Here is a 6,206-nt window from a genome sequence, read left to right as displayed (position 1 = left end):
ATAAATGTTGACATTTTAGCGTCTAAGCATTTGAAGTATTTATCATAGAAATCTCTTAATGATATACAAGTATTTCTAATAACATGCTTATTAAACACAACATAATATTTAAAGATTGCTTCACATTCATGATTTATTTACAAGACTGTAAGGAGTTTGATGACTGTATAATAAAGCTGATAAACTTAAATCCTTCCAATCAAATTTTAAGCCTAGTAATTATTTGCATATATAATCTTATCAAAAATGCTCTGAAACCAAAATACTAATCATCCCTAAAAAGGCAGAAACTTAAAAGTAATTGTATTTATAGAAAACTTTATTTTGCCACACTTTTACTAACGAGTCTCCAAGGTTTGGTTTATCCCAGTAGCACAAGGAGGTAACATCCCTCTTTTTGTTTCCATGCCAGTAAATATCATTAAAAATACAATAGTTTGCTCTTATCTGTTTTGCCTTGGATAACAAGAAAAGAATCTCGCATGTTTTAAAGTTGTTACAGTGTTTATCTTTCTCAAATTAATTACATTAAAATGAACTTCTGCACACAAATATCTATTACAGTATCCAACGGCCGTTTCAGTCAACGCTAGAAAATTTTCTTAGTAGCCTTTTCTATACTAAGCCCGCCTTCTTCGATTTCACAGTTTAATGGATATCCATCTTTAGTTGACTAAGATTTACTCTATTTATTTTATTTTATAGAAGTGTGTGTCTATGTATGTATGTATGTATGTATGTATGTATGTATGTATGTATGTGCACGAAGTTTCTACCTAGTCACCAAAAAAGTTAAAATGTCTTTGGATTCTGTAGTGCTAGTTGCTACATGGAGGTGTAAACCTAGGAATGCGTGTGCTGGTATTGAACGCAGGTTCTATGAAAGCATAACAAGCAACTTTAACCACACCCTAGCCCTTTCAGTGTTTGTTTCATGCTGTATTGTATTCACATAGACTCCTTGACAGTGTGAAGTCTTTAGACATAAAAAATAGATATTAAAATTATTATACATTAAATGTAAAAATGTCAGGGATATCCTATATGATTTTCTTTGAAGTACAAGCAAACTAGCGAGGAGCACTTTTGGGGGGATTCTATAATCAAACTCCATAAGTCTTTATCCTGAAGTTTTGTTATAGCTGTGCCATATAATGGGCAATGCCATAGATTTTCAAATATTTTTGTTGAACATTTAGTCCATTAGTGTCTTGGGAGCCCGTATTACCTAAAATGCAAGCTTAAATACTAAAGTTGTGTTAACTTGTTAAACTTTGGTAACTTTAAATTAGCCAGAGGAATCATATTGACATCTGTTTCATCTATACATGTAGCACAGTCATGTACCATTTCATAATACTTGAACGATTCACAGCTCACCATTGTATTTTCACTCTCTCCTTCACATCAGGTCTGGCATCTAGGATTTTGATTTTCCATGTGTCTAAACTTGTAGATTTTGTTGCATAATGTTTTATGTTAATGTTTACTTAACTTTTCCAGAATTTAATACACTGATTTAATATATGAAAATGGTCATCCCCTCAACACATCTCTCACAACAGTTAGAACACCATGAAGAAATCCCCATGCAAGATCAAACCCGAAAAGATTCTTAGTATGTGAGAGAAGGTTGACATAAAGTTGACCCCTAGCCAAAGATCTATTAGCAGCTAACAGTTGCTGGAAGAGGGAGAGTAAGTTTTCTTGAAAAGTTGTCACTACTTGTAAATGTTTCTTTTATTTCCTCTGATGAAGTACTGTATATGTGGGATGGGCTGAGGCCAGAATATTTCCATCTAGACCTTCACCTGGAAGCTTCTTACCTCTACAATCTAATCTTCTGTAAATCCAGATCTTGAAAGTTTCAGCTTCCAGTCTCCTCTGCTTACCTAGGCCTTGAATGTTTCAGTCTCTGAAACTTACTGCTCAGTGAATCTACTCTTTATATCTCCTTCTAACTTCAGACCGGCTTCTTCAAATCTACTGCTCTGGCTCAAACTCCTATCCAATCTGACTGATTCAAATGGGCTCTTCTCAGCTTTTGACTAAATTGCTCTGCTTGGCTTTCTACTAACTTTAACAATATGTTCTAACTTTTGAATCCTTCTCATTCTCTGTCTCGTTCTGCCTTTACCTGTATCTAGCTTGTTCTCTCTGCAACCTGTCTCTGTAAAACTTTCTTATTTAAAGTAATGTATATATATATATATATATATACATATATATATATATAAAACAACAAACCACACAACAACAAACAACATCACAAAAAAAACACACCTCAGCAAACCACACCATACCCTTTTCTCTCTTGTTCTGCCCTTAAGTAGCCTGTCTTTCCTGTGTTTTCTCTTGTGAGTTGAATATATCTTATCTCTGAATCATTCTGTCAAACCTTTCTCTGATTCATCATTTTGCTCCTCAATTAGAAGTCATGCTCATCGCTTCTCGGCCTTTTGGCTAAGATCAAGTGTAGAAGTCATGCTCAAACCTGGCTGCTTCCTTCTTCAAACTAACCTTACTTTCACTGTTAGGAATTAGAGGTATATAATAAGGGCATGTCTCTATTTCAACCAGATAATTCTGTAGTCTGCATTCTGCCTAGATGATATTTGGATATGATCCCTTTCCAGAGCAGGGATGTTGCTGGATTCAAATTCCTCTGAAAATACTAGAGGAACTTTGTATGGTTCGAGGAAATGCTAAATAAATTTTAAGTCTGCTTCTCTTCCAAACGTTCATTTTTGGGAAATTAATAATTAATATCACACAACCAAGTATAATAACATCAGGATAAAGTACTTAATAGATATATTTACTAAGATTCCATTAGTAGTAGATGCTATCTTATAGAGCATTTCCATTTTTCTTATCGACATAGGTTTTAATATTTCAACAGATTTATTTACATGTCCTTCTTATTCTTATTACCAAGGCTAATACATAAACAGAAATGATTCCTTCCAATATCTAAACTACATCATATACAGAAGTAGTTGTTTGAATGCTATATTGTAAAGAATATACAGTGAATATTCTTAGAGTGGTGCCAATTGTTTGAATTTATGTGAACTAATATACATACACATACATCATATACATATACACATACATCATATAAGTATACACATACACATATACACATACACACATATGAGTACATATACACATACATGTACATCATATACATACACACGTACACATATACACATACAAATACACATGCACATACACATACATATATACATATATATAATTGAATGCAGTTACTATTGTAGTCAAGATGGCACTTTGACAGTGACTTTGTTTTCATTGCTAATAATTGAGACTGAATGAAAAGCAATGTATTCATATACTTTTCATAACAAGCTTCTTCTAATATGTTATCCTATCAAATACCTTCTTTGGATTGTAGTAAGTAGCTGACTCGTAAAATAAGCGCAGCATATAGGTATCATAGAGGATTCACAAAACTTCCAATATTAACCCTGCTATGCATCACTTTCAGATCTTTCACTATAACAAAATTCATATTAATTTATTCTCATACATCGTAAGTCTCAATACAGTACACATGTACACACATGTATTATATTGCACATGTATGTGCCCATAATCAATCTAAATGTATGAAATTTATTATATATTAGTTATTTTCATAAAGATACTAATTTACAGTTATATACCTAAGTTTTAATGTAATATTTTATATGAATGAGAAGGTAGTAATATGTTGGATGACAATGTTGACAATTATAGTGATTTGACTAAGCATAGGTAATACGTTTGGTCCTCAGTTAGTGGAACTGTTTAGAAAGCATTAGTAGGTATTCCTTGTCAGAGATGATATGTCTGTAGGGACAGATTTTGACATTACAAAATACTGACACAATTTCCAGTAAGCTCCTGGCTTCTGCTTCAAATCATCATTGACTTCTTGCCGGCTTGGTGGTCATGGACTCTAAGCCTCTGAAACCATAAGACACAAATAAAGATTTCTATCTGTAAATCACCTCAACCTTAGATTGTTTTCAGAGTAAGACAAAATTTGCTATGACAATAGTGAAATTGTAACAACTTCTCTGAATTTTAAGTACCTAATTATTTACTATAAATTTAAATGAAAGTAATATTTACCTATTGAACAGCCATTATATAAAAATCAGTGAAAGATATGGTGCCATTTAAAGAGGAAGTAGAATTTAAAATTAAGTATTAAACTTATACAATTAATTATTTTGTATATAACTATAAAATTAAGAATACAATTAAGCAATGTAAATAATGTGTTTATATAAAGTTAAAAATCCTAACTAAAAATAATCTCCAAGTTTGCATCTCATTATCCTCTGTGATATGTATATTTTAAATTGTTTTATGTAAAATAGATGACTCTGTGGTAAGTAGAAAGATACTAATTACAATTATAATAATATATATTTTACATATTACTGTATCTATTTCTTAGTTTCTGGGCAAATTGTCAGTGCAAATGATATGCACAATAACATAAAATATGTAATTTATTTAAATTAAAATGTATATTATTCTATTTAAGAAAGGTAACTTTAAATGAAGCTGGTTCTTTCCTTATAAAGAATATTGTTACACCTGCCAATCACTATAATAAAAATAAATTGTCCCTATAGTCATCTCTATCAACACTATAAAACTCTCTTGGGAAAATTATGTTTATATATTAAATTACAGTAACACTTTCTTACAGACCTGTGGAGTTTATACTGCATTAGCACCCATGTTAAAGAAGTGCTGTTTTGTATAGCACAGCAGAATTGTGGAACCCATAAATCCTTGGGCAATTAATGCTGCATTCCAAAGTGCCTCCCTGCCAACTTGGGAGGGAGGGCAACTTGGGCTCTGGGCAAAAAGAGGAGAGCTGCACTACTGTTCCTGCAGTTTCAATAATAATTTTCAGTGTTATTTCTCAACAGAATACAACTCTGTTATAAAATAACTACATGCTAGTATTCTTAGATAATAGTTTATTAAAAACTGAAATAAAATTTCGGATAATTCTAGTTCAATAAGAAGAAAATTGTTACATGCTGAAACATATGCAAACATACAGTAGTTTAGTCCCATAATTAAGATAATAATATAAAAACCTAATTGAATTTACCGTTTACCTTCTCCCCACCAATATCAGACACATAATAATGCATTGCAGATGAAGCAATGTGGTGATTAGGTGAATTATTAAATTGTTTATGTAATCGAAAATTAATTGTATTGTTGTGATGATATATATTTTAAACACACTGTCCATTTATATAAGTATATCACTGAGGGTCCTGCTAAGACTGAACCCCCAGTGAACTAGACTGGTGGGGGAAGGGCGGCAATGGGGGGAGGGTTGGGAGGGGAACACCCATAACGAAGGGGAGGGGGGAGGGGGATGTTTGCCCGGATACCGGGAAAGGGAATAAAACTCGAAATGTATATAAGAAATACACAAGTTAATAAAAAAATAAAATGTAAAAAAAAAGTATATCAGTGAGCTCTAAATCCGTTATGTGTTTTGTAAATATGTATTTATCAAAACAGGTACTTGCCATTTTGCACACGTGGATAGTGTTCTATAAATGCAAAGGGACACCATGACTGCAGAAACTTTTTTTAATTTTATTTAATCTTTTTTCTCTTACACTCCAGACTTTATACCTCTCCCGATCTACTGTCTGACTGTTCCACATCCCATACCTCCCCACCGACCCCATGTCTCCACCAGGATGCCCCCATGCCCAACTCTCATCCCATCAGACCTCCCCACTCCCTGGAGCCTCCAGTCTCTTGAGGGTTAGATGCATCTTTCCCTGCAGTCCTTTGTTGTATATGTATTGCAGGGCCTCATATCAACTGGTGTATCCATGGTTCGTGGTCCAGTGTCTGAGAGAACTCAGGTGTCCAGGTTAATTGAGACTGCTGGTCCTCTTACAGGGTTGCTCTCCTTCTCAGCTTCTTTCAACTTTTCCCTAACTTAATCACAGGGGTCAGCAGCTTCTGTCCATTGGTTGGGTATAAATACCTGCATTTGACTCTTTCAGCTGCTTGTTGGGTCTTTTGGAAGGCAGTCATGATAGGCCACTTTTTGTGAGCACTCCATAGCCTTAGTAATAGTGTCAGGCCTTGGGGCCTCCCTTTGAGCTGGATCCCACTGTGGGCCTGTTGCTGGACCTCCTTTT

At 33.8% G+C, this 6,206-nt stretch overlaps 1 non-coding gene across 1 annotated transcript; it reads left to right on the top strand.

The window, feature by feature from the left end:
• Positions 1–2,443: 2,443 nt before the first annotated feature.
• LOC120097284 (U2 spliceosomal RNA) lies at positions 2,444–2,626 on the top strand. Its single transcript, XR_005494498.1, has one exon. It is a non-coding gene; the product is annotated as a U2 spliceosomal RNA (small nuclear RNA).
• Positions 2,627–6,206: the final 3,580 nt, after the last annotated feature.

Source organism: Rattus norvegicus, chromosome 15 (assembly GCF_036323735.1).
Source record: "Rattus norvegicus strain BN/NHsdMcwi chromosome 15, GRCr8, whole genome shotgun sequence".
In the NCBI taxonomy this organism is placed as follows: Eukaryota; Metazoa; Chordata; class Mammalia; order Rodentia; family Muridae; genus Rattus; species Rattus norvegicus.
This window is presented reverse-complemented; position numbering and strand designations above follow the sequence as displayed.